This window comes from Puma concolor, chromosome A3, assembly GCF_028749965.1.
Source record: "Puma concolor isolate L17-30 chromosome A3, mPumCon1.1.hap2, whole genome shotgun sequence".
NCBI classification, from domain to species: Eukaryota; Metazoa; Chordata; class Mammalia; order Carnivora; family Felidae; genus Puma; species Puma concolor.
Genome location: NC_141669.1, coordinates 6115511 through 6136314, shown reverse-complemented (window position 1 = coordinate 6136314; position 20804 = coordinate 6115511). Strand labels below are relative to the sequence as shown.

Here is a 20804-nt window from a genome sequence, read left to right as displayed (position 1 = left end):
AGAGGTGAGATGTCCAGTGCCCCAAACCAGGCAATGAACAGACAGAGGGACCGGACGCGATGCTGAGGCGGAAAAGACCAGACACATCCAAAGACAGACCAGGACGCTGAGTATGGAGGGAGAGGGCTCACTGCATCCTGGCACGTCCAGCTTTGCCTGTACCAGGAACCCTTGATTTATGTTTCATTTTTAAAATTTATATATTTTGAGAGAGAGAGGAAAAGCAGGGGAGAGGCAGAGGGAGAGGAGAGAGAGAATCCCAAGGAGGCTCCGTACTTTCAGCTCGGAGTCCAATGTGGGGCTTGAACTCACCAACCGTGAGATCACGACCTGAGCTGAAACGAAGAGTCGGATGCTTAAGCGACTGAACCACCCAGGTGCCCCAGAACCCTTGATTTATAGCAGGTACAGGGACAGCCTTATAGATTATGGGTTTTACCAGCTACATCATCTAACGTTACTGATGCCACACAAATGCTGACTTTTCATTTGCCCCAAGTTAAAAAAAAAAATTGTGGGTCTTTATTGTCTTTCTCTGCCTTAGTCAAGCCTGAAGCTTATGCCGACTCTTCCCATGTAGAAATGTCAGACGAAATCCCAGTGCCATCAAATGAGACCTTTCTTCCTCCACCTGCACATTATGACTCTAATAAACACGTTATCAGCTCATGAAAATGATGGCAAACAGGTGACTGAAGGGTTTGGTAAGTCAGCAGCAAAGATTAACAGTTCCTTTCAGAGAAAGCTGTAAGAGGTTCCCCTATTTAAAACAATTGTGGCATGTGAATTTACAGCACTTAAATCATTATCGGCAATTAGTCCTTGTCAAAAAGGTTGCAGCTGGCTTCAATTACAGGTAAGATTTTTCTAATTTGAACTTAGTAGTGCGTCTGATAAGTACGACTTGGAGAAACACCCTTTGGGAGATTTACAATTTGAGGGAAACTGTGGCATTTCAAAATTCAAAAATTCATCCTTGTCAGCAACGCTTTGTCACTGACGTCTGTTCTTAAGCATCTAGAAAAATTTCCATAAACTTCATCCTTCAGCTGTAGTCTTCCCTAACACAAAATTTTACTGATGATTAAAAAATTGCTTTTTAGATTACAAAGCACTACGTGCCCATTATATAAACAAAATTCTGAGAAGTATAGAGGATACAAAGTAAAAATAACTGTCTTTGACATCCCCTCATCCTTACTCCACTAAGCTTCAGATCTAAGTAATTTTGGTTTTAAGATCTAAGCAATTTTGTTTTTAATTCTTCTAGAAATTACCACCATAGCTTTATCTAGAATTATTTTTACCCCTGTGTCTTAATCAATTAACTTTGGACGGTGTGTATTAACTATTTACTAAGGAAGATGTGGGGGGCACCTGGCTGGCTCAGTCTGTAGAGCATGCAACTCTTGATCTTGGGGTTGTGAGTTCAAGCCCCACGTAGGGCCTACTTAAAAAAAAAAAAAAAAAAGAAAGGAAAGAAACATGTGAGACTTAGTGCCTTTACATACCCTCCCATCTTTCCTTCGCATGTTGACTTTTGCTGATTAGGTGCTTAAGTTTTTCTGTAGCTTCAGAACTTCATGTACTGTGCTTATCTATTCCTTGATCCAACAACTTTAGATTTTCGCCATTCTGATAGGTGTGTTGTGGTATTTTGTGGTTGTTTTAATTTGCATCTCCCTGATGACATAGATGTGGAGCATCTTTTTTTTTTTAAGTTTTAAAAAAATTTTATTTATTTATTTTGAGAGCGAGCACGAGCAGGGGAGAGGCAGGGAGAGAGAGAGAGAATCCCCAGCAGGCTCTGCAGGGTCAGCACAGAGCCTGACATGGGGCTCAAACTCACAAAACCGTGAGATCATGACCTGAACTAAAATCAAGAGTTGGACACAACCAGCTGAGGCACCCTGGATCATCTTTTCATGGGCTTACTTGTTGCTAGTCTATCTTCTTCAGTAAAGTGCCTGTTCAGCTCTTTTGCTCATTTCTAAATCAGTTGTTTACTTTCTTATTGTTGAGTTTTAAGTGATTTTTGGGTACATTTGGGGTAACAATTTTTCCCAGATACATATTTTGCAAGTATTTTCTCCCAGTCTGTGGCTTGTGTCCTCATTCTTTTGACCATGTCTTTCCCAGAGGAGACGTTTGTAATATTAATGAAGTCCAGCTTATTAATTCTTTATGGCTCATATCTTTGGTGTTGAGGAGCCATCAACTTGAGGCATTATCTGTTGATTCCCCATTAAGAAAGGTGCGAAAATTAGCATCTTTGTAATCCCCACCTTTATTCCCTCTTTATCCAGCTATGTCATCATACTTTTATATTATACTTACATGTTTATTGTAACTAAAAGTTTTCTATGTTCCTAAGGATCAATTCTGAAAACAAAGAGTTGAAAAAACAGCATTTATATTACAACAATTATTTGTTTGTTTATTTATTTATTTTAAGTTTATTTATTTATTTTGAGAGAGACAGAGACAGCATGAGCAGGGGAGGGGCAGAGAGAAGGAGACCCAAGAATCCCAAGCAGGCTCTGCCCTGTTAGCACAGAACCTGACACAAAGCTTGAACCTGTGAACTGTGAGATCATGACCAGAGCCGACATCAAGAGTCAGAAGCTTGGGGCACCTGGGTGGCTCAGTCGGTTAAGCATCCGATTTCAGCTCAGCTCATCACCTCATGGTCCATGGGTTTAAGCCCCATGTCGGGCTCTGTGCTGACAGCTCAGAGCCTGGAGCCTATTTCAGATTCTGTGTCTCCCTCTCTCTCTGCCCCTGCCCCACCTCTCAAAAATAAATAAATATTAAAACAATTTAGAAAAAAAGAGTCAGATGCTTACCCGACTGAGCCGCCCAGGTGCCCCACTACTGTGGTTATTTAATATTTTTCCTGCAAAACAAATGAAGGAAGAGTTCTCTGTTATTACACTGGTGCTATTTGAAGGATAATCTTCCAAGACTCAAGATTACACGTATTTTTTTTCCCCTAAACTCCATCTATTGCTCAAAATTAGGACACCTTTAAAGTTGCACCATCTTTAGGTCATGCATGTTTTGCACTCCTGCCTCTTACCCCCTGGTGTTTCTTGTTTCCATTCTTTTTCTTTGTTTTTTATTTTTGTAGCCATTGACTGAAGGAACATTTGCATCCTCCTGTCTTTTAGACCTTTTAGGATCTTAACTATACGATATCCATAAATGGATTTGTTTCTGTCTTGAAGACTTTCCCTGAGCCCTCCTGGTTTCTCTTTTTATGGGTCCATTGCTTTCCAGACACCCAAGCACAGCCCTCAGCCTTGGACTGCTTTCCTTGATCTCCTCCTTAGTTCACTGTGAGTTAAATTTTATAGCATCTTTATTTACTTTTATTTTTTGTACTTGAGAGAGGGGTGGGGAGAGGGGCAGATGGAGAGAGAGAGAGAGAGAGAGAGAGAGAGAGAATGAGAATCCCAAGCAGGCTCCATGCTCAGTGCAGAGCCTGACATGGGGCTCGATCCCATGACCCTGGGATCATGACCTGAGCCAAAATCAAGAGTTGGATGCTCAACCGACTGCCCAGTGTCTTTTTTTCTTGAGTTCCTGTTTCATTTTCCAAAGTGTAACTTCTCTGTGCCACAGTTTTTTCATCTATAAATTTAGAATAAAAATAATGCCATAGGGTTGATGTGAAGGTTCAAAGTTAGTTCCCGCGAAGTGCTAAGAAGACTACCTTGCAAGTATTGCTCTGTAATATTTTCAGAAAGGGAAGTAAAACTCCCTGAGTCCAAAAACCCTTGAAATATCTTTATTTTCTACCACACCACTTGGTTGATAGTTTGGAATAGAATTTCAGTTTCAAAATAACTTTCCCTTAAAACCTGTGCCTTCATCCTCCAACATTATATTCTGTTGGTAAGTCTAGGGTCAATTCAGTTCTTGTCCTTTGTAGACCATCTGTTTTTTTTTCTTCCTTCTAGAAGCAGCTAGGGCTCTTGTTTTCTCATTGGGGTTCTACAATGTTAACAGAGTATAGGAGGTAGTTTTGTATTCTCTTCCACTCATCCTACTTAGTACTTGCTATGCCCTTTCTATTTCAAAACTCAGGTTCTGTCTTTAGTTGAGAAGATTCTCCTGTTTTATTTCCTTTATTTTCCCTCCTCTATTGTCCTTGTTATCTGATTCTGGAGATCTAAGGATGCTATTAGAATTTTAAAAAATTATCTTCTGTTCCAATAGTTATTTCTCTTCCCACTGGGATTAGTTGTCCATTTCTTCCTCTTGAATATTCTATTTTCTCTTTTTCCTTTCCAAATTCCTGCTGTTTTTTGGTTGCGTCTTCATGAATGTTGAGCAAAGGTAGTTGGTGAGCAAAGGTAGTTGATGTGGTTTCCTGTGCAAATGTGTTGGTCTGTAAAGCAGAACCATCACCCTCTTGACCTGGACGCACATGGGCGGCTCTGGTAACAGGTGCGCTTCCCCTGGGGTGCCAGAGCAGAGAACAGGCTTGCAACCTTCCATGATTGGTTCTTTCCTCAGATGATCCCAATTATTCAGAGGTAAAAAATATATCCAGTAAAATAATTATTTAGTTGTCTCGTAAGGCAAATCCATACATTAACTGAATTTTATCTGCTTTCATTCTGGGGAGAAGAAGGCAGCAGAGCGCATGATAAGGGACCGAATTGTAATGAAGGACTAGGCAGAGAGTTGATAGAGCGGCATAAACGTTTGCAGAGACAAAGCACCATTACATTTCTCCATTCGTGATTGCCCGTGGCTCATCTGGTGTTTTGTTGCTCAAGAAACTGACAGCCTGATGGGCCTTCCCACGTGCCCCTCCACGCATTCCCGGGGCATCACTCACTAGACGCTGTTTGCTGGATCCTTGTGGTGGGTCTCTTCCTACCTGGTCCCCATCTCTGGAGTCTCCTTGCAGTGGCCGACTCTCCTGGGATCTCTGTGGGATCTCAGCCATAATCACAGTGGTTAAACCTCCGTCTCTAGCCCACGTCTCTCTCTGAAGTCCCACCTGGGGGTCCCCTTCTCCCACTCACAGCCCCCAGGCTGAGGTCAGCATTTTTCCTGCTCTCTTGTTCCCAAGTGCCTATTTTGCTTTGTGGTGTCCCATCTATCCGGTGATCCGAGCCTGGCAGCAGGAGACATCACACGCAGGGCCCTTTATTTCACCTCTGACATCTTAGTAATTATGTGATCTTGTCTTTCATAGCGTGAGCTGCTTTAACAAACACCACGGACTGGGGGGCTTAAACAACATAGATTTATTTCTCACAGTTTTGGGGGCTGGAAATCTGAGATCGGGGTACGGCCTGAGCAGCTGGGGGTCCTCTCCGTAGTTTGCAGATGCACGCCTCTAGCAGAGAGGTCACCTCTGGTGTCTTTCTTAGAAGGGCACTAATGCCACTGAGGGGGCTCCACGCTTATGACCTACTCACCTCCCAGAGGCCCCTCTCCTGATATTGTCACACTGGGGACTGGGCTTCAATGCGTGGATTTGGGGGGACACTCACTTTCAGTCCGTGGACTATCTTGTATCTTTCACGCACCTGTGTGTGTCCCCTTCTCAGTCTTCTCATGCTTTAGCTCAAGTCTTCCTTGTCCTGGTCTGCGTGGCCTCTAGATGTTTTCTCCCTGTGCTTGTGTGTGTTTTTCTCTGATGACACTGCACACATCCAGAGTGTGACTCTTGTGCTGCAAGGTCTTGTGTGCGGGATCATACCTGTATGTCTGTCTGTCTGTCTGTCTGTCTTCTCCTCTAAGTCCTTAGGGCCTCCGTCCCCAATCTCTTATGCACCCACAACAACAACAACGACAACCAGTGGCAATTAAGCTCCCCATGGGTAGGGCTTTTTATACTTTTCCTGTTTTATTCACGGCTGGTCTCCAGGACCTAGAACAGTGCACGACCTACCATTGGTGTCGAAGAAATAGGGTATGAATGAATCCACTCATACCTATTTCCATCCATCTGACAAGTGCGTCTTCCCCAGCTCCTGTCCCTGTCTCCTGATTTTTCCTCTTTCCCTCCCTATCAGGTGTCACACAAGAATACAAACCACTCTGATAGCACCTTCCGGATAATAGTGGAGAAGAATGCATTGGCCACGCCTGTGGCTGCATCCCTTGGGCTGGGACACATTAATCAGCTCTGGCAAAGCTACTCCGACTGGAAGTCACAAAGGGGGTTGCTGCTTGGTTGTCCTGTCCTGTAGAGTATGTTGGGATTGTTTCCAGGCCAGATTGGTGAATGAAATAGATGTGTGTTGGGTTCATACCCTGCATCCCCCTCAGTCTTCAACCTCTGGTGTTCCTTCCAGGTATGTGATGTATTTTTGGTTTCCTGTTAATGGGGCAGGGAAGCATTTCAGGGACTTCCATTTAATTTGCCCACCTATCCTACTCTAGAAATGAATGTAGTAGTTTTCCAACTTCAAAGTCCCTTTAAATTATATCTTTGGGGGCCAGGGGAAGGCCACAGTTGGGTCTGTGGACACGGGAAAGGCACTCTGAGCCAGACCTAGCCGGGTCTTCCTTACAGCTGGCCCCCATGCCTCCACTTTAGTGGGGGGCTTCAGGATCATGCCTCAGGTCCCCAGTCATCAGTGTCACCTCAGGTCTTGTGCCCAATAGTCCTCAGCGGGGCTGGGCGTCTCCTGTCCTCCAGGGTGTGGTCACCTGAGTATGTGGGGTGGCCTCTCTAGGGAAGAACGAGGGGAGTCATTCACACGTGCACTTGCTGTGAAGCTGCAGGTCTTTCCTGGGGACCCTTCTGTTCTTGGGTCAGTGGGTTCTAGACCTAAAAGCAGGCTCAGGTCCAGGTACCAAGTCTGGTGCTGAGATCTGGTTTTTTCTGGGGCGGTTCGATTGTCCTGGTTCAGCCTCTTGATTGTCTTTCCTTGATTTTTTTTTTTTTTTTTTGAGTGTATAGGATGCACAATACATCTCTCTTGGCCACCCATCTCCTACAATCCTAGGCATGCTGTGTCCACGACTGTCTCTGGGTCAGGCCCCTCTGGAGGCCGCTCCAGCCATGTTGCCAAATTATAGCTGTGCCCCCTCCCCCCATCCTGCATCTAGTTCAATGCCACAGTGTCTTTTGCCATTTCAAGACTCCATCAGCCCATTTCCAGTAGGGAGTCCAGTTCTGCAACAACAGGATGGCCACTTCTGGGCTTTGCAGCCACGTTCTCCCAGCCGGGGCGGCCCTCTCGTTGGCTGTGCACACGAGTGCTGTTTCTGGGGCTCTTTTGACGCACATGGCTGGTTGGTGTTCCGAACTCACGTGATACCTCTGCTCTGGAAAGCCCACTTCCCTGAGCCTCTTCCTCTTTACCTGCGTGGCTGTCCTGGAATTTCTGCTTTTTTAGTGTGGGCCGTCTCAGGAGCATGTCAGCACGGCCTTGGGGGCCTTGCCAGAGCTAACACTGTGCGTGTTATGGCAGACATGCCCATGTGGATGTATTCTCCCTATTGCACACTTAGGGTCTGTGCATCTCGGTCTGGCCTGTGTGTTCCCTTGGGTCCCGTCCATGCCTCTCAGCCACTTCCCCCACTGGGTGTTGCTGTGACCTGGTCTGGGGGTAAGAAGGCAAGTGGGAGAAATTGCTGCTTGTGGGGCACAGGCCTCTGCAGCATTTTCACACCAGGGAGGAGTGCTAGCCTTCGATAGAAAGAGAGGGTCACTTCTGCAGGCCCAGAGGGTCCTTAAGGGTTTTTCTGTGACCTCTGACCTAGAAGTCCCCATTACAAGTATCAGGGTCCCACTCCTGTCAGCCTTTGGCATTGTGGACTTGTCGGGGCTGAGGATCTAACCTTCTCCGGAGCTTTGCAGCCCTGATAATTAAGTCCTGAGCCTGATCTTCAGCGTTCCCTAACCTCTGGCTAGAAGAGATGCGTCTTCTCAGATGCTGCCGGTGAGGTCTCTGACTTGCATGAGTCACCTTAAATTGGTGATTAATAATTCTCAGGTGCTCATTGTCTTTCTCCCATAGATGATGAGACTCAGGGACCGCCGTTCAACTCCATTATCCTCGTAATTACCGCTTTCCAAAGTTCTCCAGCATCTGAGATGTTGTACCTACAGTGCATTCCTTCCCTTCCACGCTGTCTGTCCCAGTGCGCCAGCGGTCAAAGTTTTAACACTGCGCCATGACATCCTGCCAAGGGCTTTCAGTACCCCACCTGCCACCAGTGTGGTAGATGGATGCCGTGCACTCCAGGGCTGAGTTCTCCCATCTGAATTGCTACTTGTAGACAATCTGATGGACTGGGCACCTTGGGAGTGTAAGGAAGATGCCAAGGGTAATTCTTCAGCCTTTGTTCTGATGAAGAGCACAGGGCGCGTGTGTATTCCCACTGCATCGATTTGAAAATACTTGTGTGTGTTTACAGAGGAGGGGACTTGCCAGTTGCAATGGTGGTGGGCCTCATGGGCGCAGGCACGCCTGGCGGGGACCTAGGGACCAACAGGGGATTTCCATCACCCAGAAGAGAGAGGTACCTTAGGCCAAGAGTGAACTTGTTTTAAATGACAGGAGTGGCTAAAGACTCAGGTAAATGAAGAGAGAGAAAGACAAGATTTGAAGAATCTGGTAAATAAATAGTTAGCCTTTGTGTGTCCTAGGAATTTTTATTTTTTCGGGATTTTTATTTGCATTATTATATTTTTGAAGCTTATTTATTTATTTTGAGAGAAAGAGAGAGGGGGGGAGAGAGAAAGCTCTCCGTGCTGTCAGTGCAGAGCCCGACACGGGGCTCGAACACACGAACCACGAGATCATGATCTGAGCTGAAACCAAGAGTTGGATGCTTAACTGGCTGAACTCCCCAAGCGCCCCTTTTTTTTCAAGATTCTTAAGAAACATTCTATCGAGCCAGTAATTCGCACCATCAAATTAGTAAACAAGGCCACACTATTATCTTGGGAAGGACCTTGGCATAATCTCTTGAAAAATGACACGTGACATGGCACCATCCCCGCCCCACCCACCGCCTTCTCCCTCCCCTCTTTCCTTCCTCTCAGTCGTGTCTCTTTATTGAATGCCTACCCTGTGCCACACACCAGCAGCGTCCCGGGATCACTCAGCCAGAGGGTCTGTTCTGTCCTTCCCTAGTGGTCTCATCAGCTTGGGAATGACCTCGAGGGACTCGAGCTTTCTAGGCTCCATTCTCACGGATTCCCTCTCCGATGTATCCGGGCCCCTTCATAAGGACTCCCTCCTTGATAGAATGAACGGAATGATACTTTACATTGATTTAAGGAGTCTTAATTATTATTATTTATAAAGTGTTGTTGCATGTTGAACATGCAAAGCGCAACTGCGACAAATGTGAACTTAGGACACATCTTACTGAGTTTCTGTAATTGCTAGCGTGTTGGCCTGGCAGGGCGTTATCGGCACGACCTGTTACCGACTGCATACATTTCCTGGTTTTAAAAAGAAAAATCTCCTTAAGGAAAAACTCATACGTTAGAGTCATCCTTTACACGGGAATCCACATGCAAGCCGGCAGGCCCGGTGGCTTTCTGTTTCTTCACGCGGGAGCCAATGCATCCAGTAATTAATCTTTTGTTGACTTCGAACTTTCACGTTCAAAAGGTTTCGTTTTCACTTCCAAACTCCCTGCGCTTTTGTGCACTGAATAATTGTACTGTATTTCTAATTACGAGGCTTCACTGCGACTCTTGAGCACCGCTTTTCTTCTCGCTCCTCGTCTGAGAAGTGCGCAAGGAAAGCAGAATTTGTATGTTTCCCTGGTTTGCACGTACCCTCACGTGGGGCGGTCTCCGTTTGGTCCTGGGCTCTCTGTCTTCTCTGTGTTTGGACTATATATAGCACAGATATGGTCCTCTCAAGATTCCGACCGGCAAGGAGCTGCTTATTTTGGTCACCGATCCTTTCAAGCCAGAATTTTTTGAAATAATAAAAGTAATTTATAAAACGCGTCCCCTGGGAGCAGCTGTGAGGCCACACAAGCGGAGGGCTGAAGCGCTCAGTCTCCTTGACATACCCGTGCTTCCCGCTGATTTCCTTTTAGTCCCCTTGCTTTCACTGAGTTTGGTCGCTCTAGGAAACTGACAGTCTTGCATGGACGTTCTTGGGAGAGCAAGGAAAGAAAGCAGGTATGGGTTTGCCCACCCCCAGTGTTTGGCCCGTGGAGGGAAGGGATGGTTGTGTCCTCATCTTTGACTCATCAGAATTTGGCTCCATTGGGAACTGGAGAAACAAAAGAATGAATGATTAAAAGAATGAATGGGTAGGGGCACCTGGGTCACTCAGCAGGCTGAGCATCCGACTCTTGATTTGGGCTCAGGTCATGATCCCAGGGTTGTGGGATCGAGCCCCGCATTGGGCTGTGTGCTGAGCGTGGATCCTGCTTCGGATTCTCTCTCTCTCTCTCTCTCTCTCTCTCTCTCTCTCTTTCTCTCTCTGCCCCTCCTCTCCCTCCTCTCTAAAATCAATCAATCAATCACTGAATCAATCACCAAACAAATGAATGGGTGAATAGTAGGTGTGCAATCAATGTTTACATTAACTCTGTGATGTAACTCTGTATAGCTGTAGAGTACACAGAGGCATGTGCTATCTCCCTACACTTCCCCCGTTTGGTTGGAATTCCATTCTTATTTAGATTTCCCTTCCTTTCCCCTTCCCTTCCTCCTCCCTCCTTTCTTCCTCCGTTCGTCTTCCCTCCTTTCCTTCCCTCCTCTTCTCCTCCTCCATCTTCTTTTATGGACCAGAATCTCAGTATCTGTGAGCCGCTGGCTCACATATATCGAGTCATTAGCTTTACAGCGCCATCAAGAATTCCTTTGTCTCACTGACTATGCCTTACCTTTATATAATACCCCAGAGCAGAGCCAATTTATCCATTAGGTACGGAGGAGACGGTGCCTGAGGTCCAAGATAGTTCCCGGGGCCTAAGAAACGTTTTAACTTTAATTGAAATTGAGACAAGAATTTTTACGTTGAAGAAAATGCCTGAATGAATAATATTAACATATTCATCTTTTTATCAACATGTAGTAAAATATAATTTTAAGTATTGTTTTATGGAAGGAAAAGAGGCAAATGCCTACAGCCCATGAAAGTCGTAATGAGGTTCCATCCCAAAGCCGTCATAGATTTTGATACAGCCTATGGTTCTGGGTCTTGGCTGGACATTACTTCACCTAGCTTTTGAAAAAAAGCCCAGACTCCATACCATCCTTTTTTTTTTTTTTTTTAATGTTTATTTATTTTTTGAGGGGGGGGTGGCGAGGGGCAGAGAGAGAGGGAGACACAGAATCCAAAACCGGCTCCAGGCTCTGAACTGTCAGCATGGAGCCCGACACGGGGCTTGAACTCACAAGCTGTGAGATCATGATCTGAGCCAAAGTTGGACGCTTAACCGACTGAGCCACCCAGGCGCCCCAGGCTCCACACCATTCTTAGGAATTCTGAATTAACATGTGTTGGGTGGGGCTCAGGCAGAGGTTATCTGAAAGCCCCTCAGATTATTTGGATATGCAGTCTGGGTTGAGAACCACTGGTTTGAGTGTTAGATGCTTTCAAACTCTACCGTATACAGCAGTCACCTGGGGGTTTCGGTAACTGGAGATTCTGGTGCAGTTGGCCTGGCGCTGGGGCCAAAACCCCACATTTCTAACAGGCTCCTAGGTGACGGTGCTGCTGCTGGTTTGTGTCCCACTCTTCCTGAACAGGGGTCTAGAGCGTGTCCTTCATGGAGGGAACATGCCACTCTCTGCCCGTAGTTCTAGCACCTGCTATTTGTTGAGCACTGCTATTTGCTGGTCACTAGGTGTGTTTTCCATGCTATTTTTAATGTCATAACTTCCTGGTGAGGGAGGTGGTATTATCCCTGTTTTACGGATGAATAAATAGAGGTTTGGAGAAGCTAAGATCGGATCCCAGGATCCCACAGAAACGAACTGGTAGTGCTGGGATTCGAGGCAGTTCTGAGCCGTGCTACGCCCACAGTCTTTCCCCAGCACCCTGCTCCTCTGGCCCCCAAGCATCTGCCTTGCTGGATGCCGAGCCCTGCAGCCAGGGGGTCATCGCCTTCTTGCCATGGTTTTGAGGAAAGAAGCGTGGTTTAAAAAGAGAGAACAAATAAAAATCAAGACGCGAACTACATTATTTTATGTTATATGATGGACCATATTATGTGTGATATTGGCTAACTCCAGCCTGCATTGTCTCCTATCGCTCAATTAAACCCAACATCGGTCTCATGGCATCATCCCCCTGCTCACAGGCCGGCTAAACCATCTGAGTAATGGTCAAGGACCTCTGCAGTCTGGCTCGGCACACCGTAGAAACTTCCCAACACACACTCACTCACTCAGCAACCATTTCTGAACCTCTGCTCTGATGCAAGGCTCTTGTCTACACGCTGGACCTCCTGGTTTGTGGAGGGGCCGTCGCTATTTGGGTAAGCAATAAAATAAAGACTTACGTAACTTATAAATTATATGTGTATTCTAGGTGAAATTTAATTTTCTTGACACAGCTTCAGCAGAATAATTATACTGTTATACTTAAGATTCCCACAAAATTTGTGTCCTATTTACAGCAAATATCTCAATGGATAAAATATCAAATGCAACTGTTTTCAAAGTCTACAAAATTTGAATACATTTTCATTAAGGTATACATTTTAAGTATGCTAAAACCTCAGCTATCAGAGTTATTTTTCACATATGTTTTCAAGGCGTTAGTTTTCTTCCAAACTGTTTGATCTGTTCAAAAGCAAAGTTAGATTGTAATTCATACATTCTGACAGTTAACATCGAAATTATTTGAATGTAACTGGTCTTTGTTTTTGAAAAATAAATCTATTGCGGTTTTCAATAGAAAGAAAAGTTTGCAATTCTAGTATTCAATACCCATTCGGTTGCCCATATAAAGAATTGGTACCATGTTTTATGTCTGGACCTACATATATACAAATATAAGAGTAATTGCTTAATATTGCAGAATATTCCTCAGTCACCATGTCCACACCGAATGGTGTAGGCTTCTGGAACCATGAGTTGGAACATGAAGAGAAGCAGGAACAAGAATGATTAGCTTGTCTGGGAATCCACTGCAGGTGTGCCCTTTGAGAGAAGGGATTAGACAAGAACATTAATCTGTCTTTTCTCTCACCTCATTGTTTCTACTGCTCCAACCCTTCCTTCCTTTCAAAGCAGTAGCAGTATCCAACCCTCAGACCTTCATGGCCTTTGGATACGGCCATTTGATTTCGAAGACCCGGGGCCAGCAGCGTGGTGAGGCACAAGCCTGGGCCTGCACGGTGTTATCATGAGAACAGGGGTTCCCGTGTGCTACGTGAACTTCCTGCTGCCTCTGTAATAAGTCGAACCACCAGGAGGGCTGACAACAACAGGACCGTGTTCTGTCTCAGTTCTGGAGGGCAGAAGTGTGAAGTCTGCATCACCGGGCTGTAGTCAAGGTGATGGTAGGGCTGATCTCCCTCAGAAGGCTCTAGAGGAGAATCTGGTCCTTGCTTCTTCCAGCGTCTGGTGACCACTGGCATTTCTTGACTTGCCATAACCTCTGCCTCCGTGGTCCATCAGTTCCTCCTCTTGCACACATGTCAGAGCTCCCTCTGCCTCTCTTTTAGAAAGATATTTATGATGGCACATAGGCCCACCTCGGTAATCCGGGAGAATCTCCCCATCTCAAGATCCTTAACTTAACCACATCTGCAAAATCCTATACAAGGTACTATTTATAGGATCTGGGGATTAAAACGGAAATTTTGGGGGGGTCCATATTCAGCAGACTCCAGGTAAGCTATGTCATTGTTGCATGCCAGATCATGAGTGACAAGGTGCTCCCATGTTCTTTATTGAATGAAATTTGTTTTGTGTCATGCTATGTTGGACCGTAAGCATGGCGCCTAAGCAGGGGTTCTCCTTCTCTCTTGCCTGTCCTGAGGGCAGTATTGGCTATGAAGGTTACCATCACTCAGTGCTTAGAAGAGCGCCCGGCATATAACAAGAACTATATAAACGTTAGCTCTTATAGTTAGGACCAGGTCGCAGTGTCTGGTCCTGTAGTGTTAATCAATGATCTCAGGCTCAGGGCCTTTCTAGGCGCCATGTTGGAAACAGAGGTTCGAAGATGGGGAAGACTTGGTACCTGCCCTCAACAGGCTCATGGTCTGCAGGGGCTTCTCAAACTTGAGGCATAGAGTGACTCCTTTGAAAGGACAAGAAATCTCAGTCACCTGGCGTTGTTTTAGACAAGTTCTGTTTGTACAAACGCACAACGAAGACTTGACTTTTGATGCTGGTAAGCTCCTACACTTCTCCAAAACACATTTTTCTACTTTGGTGCTAACCAAACTGAAGTCTACTCAAGTCTAAATTCCGGCGGTGGCGTTTTGCTGACAATAATGGGTTGTGCCGCTGGTGGCCAGGCCAGGCCCCGACGAGCGTGTGGCCCTTGCTGTCTGCCTTGTCCCTGGGCGACTCAGCTCTCCCACCCGAATCCTCTGTTTGAACTTGTGTGACCTTTCGTTCCTACAGTGCCCTGTGAAGTCATCTGACTTTTCTCTCTGTTCCATTTCATTATCTGTGCGTCAGGTGGGTCTCTTCTTCTCTCGCGAGACTGCATCCATCACAGCGGACTGCCACCACCACCAAAGCACAGAGGCACACAGGTGCCTGGTTATTAGGAAACTCACCAGGTGACAGAGAGGCAAACAGTAGCATCTTCTTTCACGGTGATGATCACAATGAAAACTTTTCCAAAGGACAAGCATAGACCATTGAGAATATACGCTGGGCTCTGCGTCTGATAAACACCCATCCAGTGACCATATCTCACGTGTCCGGGGCCCTTTCTCCTGTCACATGTCCAGCTTCTTTGTCTCCTTGCTCGCTGCGCGACACTGCTCCATTTTGGGTTGAAGAACGGTGGCCCCAGACTTAGCTTCTGGCCACCGACCTTGAGTCATTTGCGCTGCGCCTTTGCTGACACCCTTCCCATCATCTGGGATGCTTCTGTCTCTTTCTGGCTGTTGAAGTTTTCTCACCCTTCAGGGGCCATCTCCCAGGCGGCGTCTTCCACGAAGCCCTCTTAGCTCTCGACCCAGTTCTCTTCCATCACGGCACCGACGGGGAATGGCCACGTGTGCTTCATCCATTCCGTGCTTGATGTTCTATCCTCCCGGGTACTTGTGGGAGTCCCCTCTTCACCCCACAGCTCCTGAAGGAGGGTCTGCTCACACCGGGCACTCGGGGCAGCTTTGGAACTCAGCTGGATTTGCGGGTCTCTCTTCTGCATGATGGAGGGACCGTGGAGCTGGCGAACGGCCACCATGGGAACAGGGACACTTGGCCTTGTGTCCCTCAGCTGAGTTCCAGCCGACTTTGCCACACTGACGTGCCGAGGGAGACCCAGGAAGATGCTGGAACAGGGACAAGCGGTGCGCGCCTGTGCGCGTGTGCCAGCCTGTGTGTGTTTACTCACATCCTGGAGGTGCACGTGGAGGTGAGGACAACGGTGGGACATTCTTCCTCCCCGCCTCCCCGGAGGTGCCCCACCCCTGGTCTCCCCACATCCCTCCCCACTTTGTCTCCTTCCTCCCGAGGGCTTAGCAGTGAATAAAAGGGCAGTCAGGTGCTCTTGAGGAATTTTTCTTCCTGGCAGTGTCGTTGCAAAGGGATTGTGGGAGGTGATTTCCCATGTGAACTCCTCTGCCACCGTCCTTTGATGCAGACACCCTAATTGCGCCCCCGGGGGATTGCCAGATACAGGAGCTTGGAGCATCTCTCCTTCCTAAGTGGTGCGGTAACATCTCTGACTATGCACAACCCTCCAGGGTTTTTTGTTTGTTTGTTTGTTTGTTTGTTTGTTTGTTTGTTTTTGCTTGTATAAATAAATCACTTATTTAAGGCGATGGCTTTGATCACTACGAGCTGCTGTTTGTGGTGGAAAACCTTAGCTGCTCTCCAGGAACTCCCTGCCTCCCCCCCCCCCCCTCCGCTGCGAGCGGTGCAGCCCTTCCTTCAGAGACCCACCCCTCTTCGGGGCGCCCTGTGCGTGTGTGCATGTTGCCACCTTGACATTGGTGGCCGGGAGCCCCCTGCCCATGGAGCGCCGGGGGCCATGTGCGATTCCCACCGGCCGCCCCTCCTCTGCGACAGTGGCCTCTGGTCCAGGCTGAGCAGACACTGAGTGCGTCCACGGTGCCCGTGATCTCTGTCCCCTTCCACGGTGCACCGCTCCCTGCCTTTGGGGGATTCATGCAGTGTGTTTTCTGGGTTGGGTGACAAGAATTTGGGGGTCACTTGGGATCTGGAGAGATTAGCATTTATGTCATATTAATGAGGTGTTAATTGCTCTTGCAACCTTTTTAATGCAAATGAATCTAGTGCCCGTTACCCAGTGCAATACCTTCTAGCCTTTCTGTTCTTGTCAAAGCAATTAGTGGTGCGCTGTTAATGAATAACATGTTCTGTGTCTGCTCGCCTCTACACACCGGGTGTCTTTTGGGGGGAAAGAGACTGTTCCAACATTGTTCGGGTCACTGTAAAGTTACCGTCTCTCCCACACGCAGGGACATCTGACAGAATCTGCACGTGGAATTTGCCTGGATGGGACCAGCCTGCAGGGCTGGGGACTCCAATGCCATCCAAGACCCCGCTTTGCCCATCTCCTCTCTGCTTTCTTCGTGGACGAAATGAGCGGTTTGAGTGAGGGGGAGGGGCAAACTGGGGCCGGAAGCAAAAGGAAGGCTCTGCCCCACATGGTACTTGGCAAAAGGACCTCCAGGATTAGAACCATAGAGACAACGTGGATAGAGGCCGTGCGATAAAAAAACCGTGGCTACATAGAAAGCCCACACTGCCTGCTGTGTTTGCACCCCACTGTTAGTCCTTGCGGAGCCGTCCCGACGGGTCTCACGGGCCGAGGGGACAGGAACCACCACTGGGAGGGGGTCCTACAGCTGGGAACTGGAGGACCATGAAACAAACCACAACCTGTCTTTGTTTCACATTTTTGAGATTTTGTACATCACGGAGTCTTTGCATTAATTTTTGCCTTTTTTTTTTTTTTTAATTTTTTTTTTCAACGTTTATTTATTTTTGGGACAGAGAGAGAGCATGAACGGGGGAGGGGCAGAGAGAGAGGGAGACACAGAATCGGAAACAGGCTCCAGGCTCTGAGCCATCAGCCCAGAGCCTGACGCGGGGCTCGAACTCCCGGACCGCGAGATCGTGACCTGGCTGAAGTCGGACGCTTAACCGACTGCGCCACCCAGGCGCCCCAATTTTTGCCTTTAAAAATATTACATTGGAAATCATTTTGTCTTGATTTCTGAGACGTTTGACTCCTCAGATGATGTCTTACTACGCCCCGTCCTGGCCCTTCCCTGAGCACTTGAATGAGCGACTGTACTGATTTTGTGGCAAGGGTGGTGGCCCCGGTTTAGACAGAGTATTGCTCTAGGGGCTTGGGGATTCGGGGACTTTCTTGGCCTCCCCACCTTCTGAAACAGTTGGGGAAAATCCCAACATCTTCGTTATCTTTAAAGTTGAGAGATCACTCCGCTAGGTAGCTGGTGGCAGGGTTTTAATAGAGCTAGCTATTCTAAATCTTCTTAGATAGAGATTGGATATTATAAGTAAGACAAATAATTCTTCAGATAAAATTGAGTCATCTGAACATGTGCAGTGTTGAAGGTGGACTTTGGATGCAGAGAGTAGGTTTTAATTAGGCTCTTCCACTTTTTAGCTGAGTCAGATTAGATTAGTTGCTTAAGATCATTGAACCTCCGTTTTCTTATCAGTAAATGAAAAAGGTGCCTATTTATAGAGTTGTTATAAGGATTAAATAAAACGAGCCAAGCAGAGGCGCCTGGGTGGCTCAGTCGGTTAAGCGTCCGACTCTTGATTTGATCTCAGATCGTGATCTCACAGCTTCATGAGTTCAAGCCCCATGTCGACCTCTGCGCTGACAGCACGAAGCCTGCTTGGGATTCTGTCCCTCCCTCTCTCTTTCTGCCCCTCCCCTGCTCATTCTCTCTCAAAATAAATAAATAAACATTTAAAACAAACAAACCAAAAAACAATCCGAGCAAAAATTGGGCACGTGATAGACGTGGCTGATTCCTAGTTTCCCTCTTCATCTGGAAGGAGGACCTGTGTTCACAAATGAATTCTCAGTTCGGTGCCCCAGTAAAGGGTCATGCGGTCTCTTTCATTTATTCTATCGCATGATGAGTAGATCCCAGTCACTGAATGTCACCGTGTTTCCCCAAAGCCCAGGTATTTCAGTGTGGTCTATGGTGTGGCAGGACCTTTAGTGCAGGCAAAGCCTTCAGTAATTTCTGGAAGAACTGGGGCTCTGCACAGACGCATGCCAGTCCCTTCTCTTCTCCCTGTGGCACCTCCCTTTGTCCTTCGTTTCTGCTCAGGCGCCCCTGGAAACACCTGTGTGTGCCACAGAGCCCTCCACTGCTGTGGTGGAGAGGGGCACACCAGTACGGGTGGTGCCGTCACCATGTGAGGCGGTCCTCGGCGTGTCCAAAGCACTCTGTGTTCTTTGCAGATGTAGGAGGAAGCTGCTTTCTTGGGTTGGGAGTGTGGGTGTTACTGCCTATCCCAAAGCCTAATCCTGTATGACAGGACTCCTCTTAAGGGAGATACTGCTGGCTGGTGGTCCCAACCTCCGTTTCCAATGCCCCTTCTAGTTAGGGGTGACCACGTGGTACAGGGCTGGCCCAAGGGACAAAAGGAAGCCATGTTTGCTTAGGGTTCCTGAAAATTTGTGCTACGGTGTTGACTTCTTTCTTCTTTCGGATGGAACTAAAGCAGATGTGGTGGGTGGCGCCCCTATAGTTCTCGCCAAGCCAAGGCCACAAGGGAGAAGCCACTAAAGTCTTAGAATGGCGCCACTGGACAGAAAAATAAGTCCCTTCTTTGTTTAAGCAATGCTGTGGTTAGGTTTTCTGTGACTTTCAACCAAAAGGCTTCCTTTCTATTGCACCAGCGTCTCCAGTAATCCAGGGTGGATTAAGAGCCCCCAGAGGGTAAATATGAGGCAAGGCCACTCCAGTGCTTGGGATGGTCATCCCTGCATGTGATGAAGCCTGCGTCCCTGGCCTTCTCCAACCTTTAGATGAGTCGTCGTGGAGGCCCTGTTGTTCCTGAGGCAGGTAGAACCCTTCAGGGTCCAGCCCACCTTTCAGCCAGACCTGCCCAGTCGTGTCAATCAAGACGTCAGCCTTTGCTTGGGCTCCAGCTGGGCCTCCTGCTTCTGGAAGTGCACGGTGAAGCTCTCGGGGAGAAGAGATGTTTCCTGCAAAGTAAATACCTGAGAAGAGGGACCAGGGGGGCTTTTTAACACCATCGTTAAATGCCAAAATATGGCCTTATTCTAAGAAATTCTTAAAAACCTACCCCTATCGATTTAAAGTTGGTTGATGAAAAGGCATACAAGTACTTATGTAAAACTGGAGGGAAAGGGTGTTTCAGAATCAGAAGTCATGAAACGTGATTTTCAACACATTCCAAATACGTCAAGTATGTTGGAGTAAGCGAGGTTATGTTTTATCTGCTTTTCAGCTAGGCTGCAGTGTGTGATAAGGACAGCGAGGTTGGGGTCCTCGGGTTGCTCATTGCGTGCCCTCTCCCTCTTGGGCTCTATGGCCCTGCCTGGCCCCGGGGCCCCTCTGGCCTCCTTTGTCCCTCCTTCCAGCTAGATCCTGCCTATCACCAGCTGTTGACGTCTGAGCTGATTACTAATGTCAACAGCAGGTGAACACATGACGTAAATTCAGTTTTCCAAAGATTCTGCAAGTTTTAACCCAAAGGAGTGAATAGAATCTCAGGTACCAGAATAGACTTTGTTGGACTGGGCGGGGGGCGGGGGGTGGTGGTGGCTGATGAGCATTGGTGAGTCGTGGAAGCATGACATTTTTTTTTTATCAGACAGTAAGATGTATAACCCTCTTCCAAAATTCTTATTATATGTAAGGGTGGCATATGTTTATCTAGAATAGATCCTGATGAATCTGCTTTTTAAAAAGCTTTAGACAAAAACAGTCTTCTGTAGGTTGTGGCAACTGTGGGGATGCTAATTTTATAATAAGCCCTAAATTGATTGACAGGAGGAAAAACAATAATGGGGAAGAAGACAATTGGCTCAGAGAGAGAAGCTGGCAGCTAACAGGAGGTGACTTGGTTGGAAGAGGTGGGTGAGGACGCTTGAAGCATGACGCCATAAAACAAGCGTGGGGAGGGATTCCCACCAGAGGTCATGGGGCTCAGTCATGGGCTCCAGTGGAGCTTGGAGTAGCAGAAGGCCCTCGACGTTGACCTGGCTGCACTCTCTGGCTTGTTGAAGGGAGGTCTGGGGCTGAGCGATGGGGAAGGAGGTACTTTCTGAGCAGAGGCAGTAACACCTGTGGCTCAGGCACAAAGAACCACCATGCCCAGACCTGCAGAGAGCTCCAAAGAGAAACGTTTCTGGTCTAGGAGAAGGAGCAGAACAGGAAGAGCTCAGTTTGGATTTTCCAGTTTCATCTTTGTTCCTGTAGTTTGCTTGCCTTTGAGTAATTTGTTACTTAAGCTCAACATCAAGACTCAAGTGATTGCAGTCATTGAGGGTGGGGTCTTTTCGCTCTGCTGTTTCCAGCCTGATGTTTGAACACAGCGGCCACACTGGAGTGTTTGCTGATCAAATGGAAACATGTTGGTGGAGAGAAATGAGACAGAGCACTGTGGTCTAAGAGAGAAGAAGCTCGTATTCCTTTGCTGGTGGTACTGGGGGTGCTGGCCT

At 47.3% G+C, this 20804-nt stretch overlaps 2 long non-coding RNA genes across 3 annotated transcripts in view; both read left to right on the top strand.

The window, feature by feature from the left end:
• The window catches only part of LOC147582205 (uncharacterized), a 161648-nt gene that overhangs the window by 115646 nt on the left and 25198 nt on the right, over window positions 1–20804 (top strand). The gene's annotated exons all lie outside the window — the stretch shown is intronic.
• Window positions 3672–8629, top strand: LOC147582207 (uncharacterized). Its single transcript, XR_015248839.1, has 2 exons — window positions 3672–6320; window positions 7995–8629. It is a non-coding gene; the product is annotated as an uncharacterized LOC147582207 (long non-coding RNA).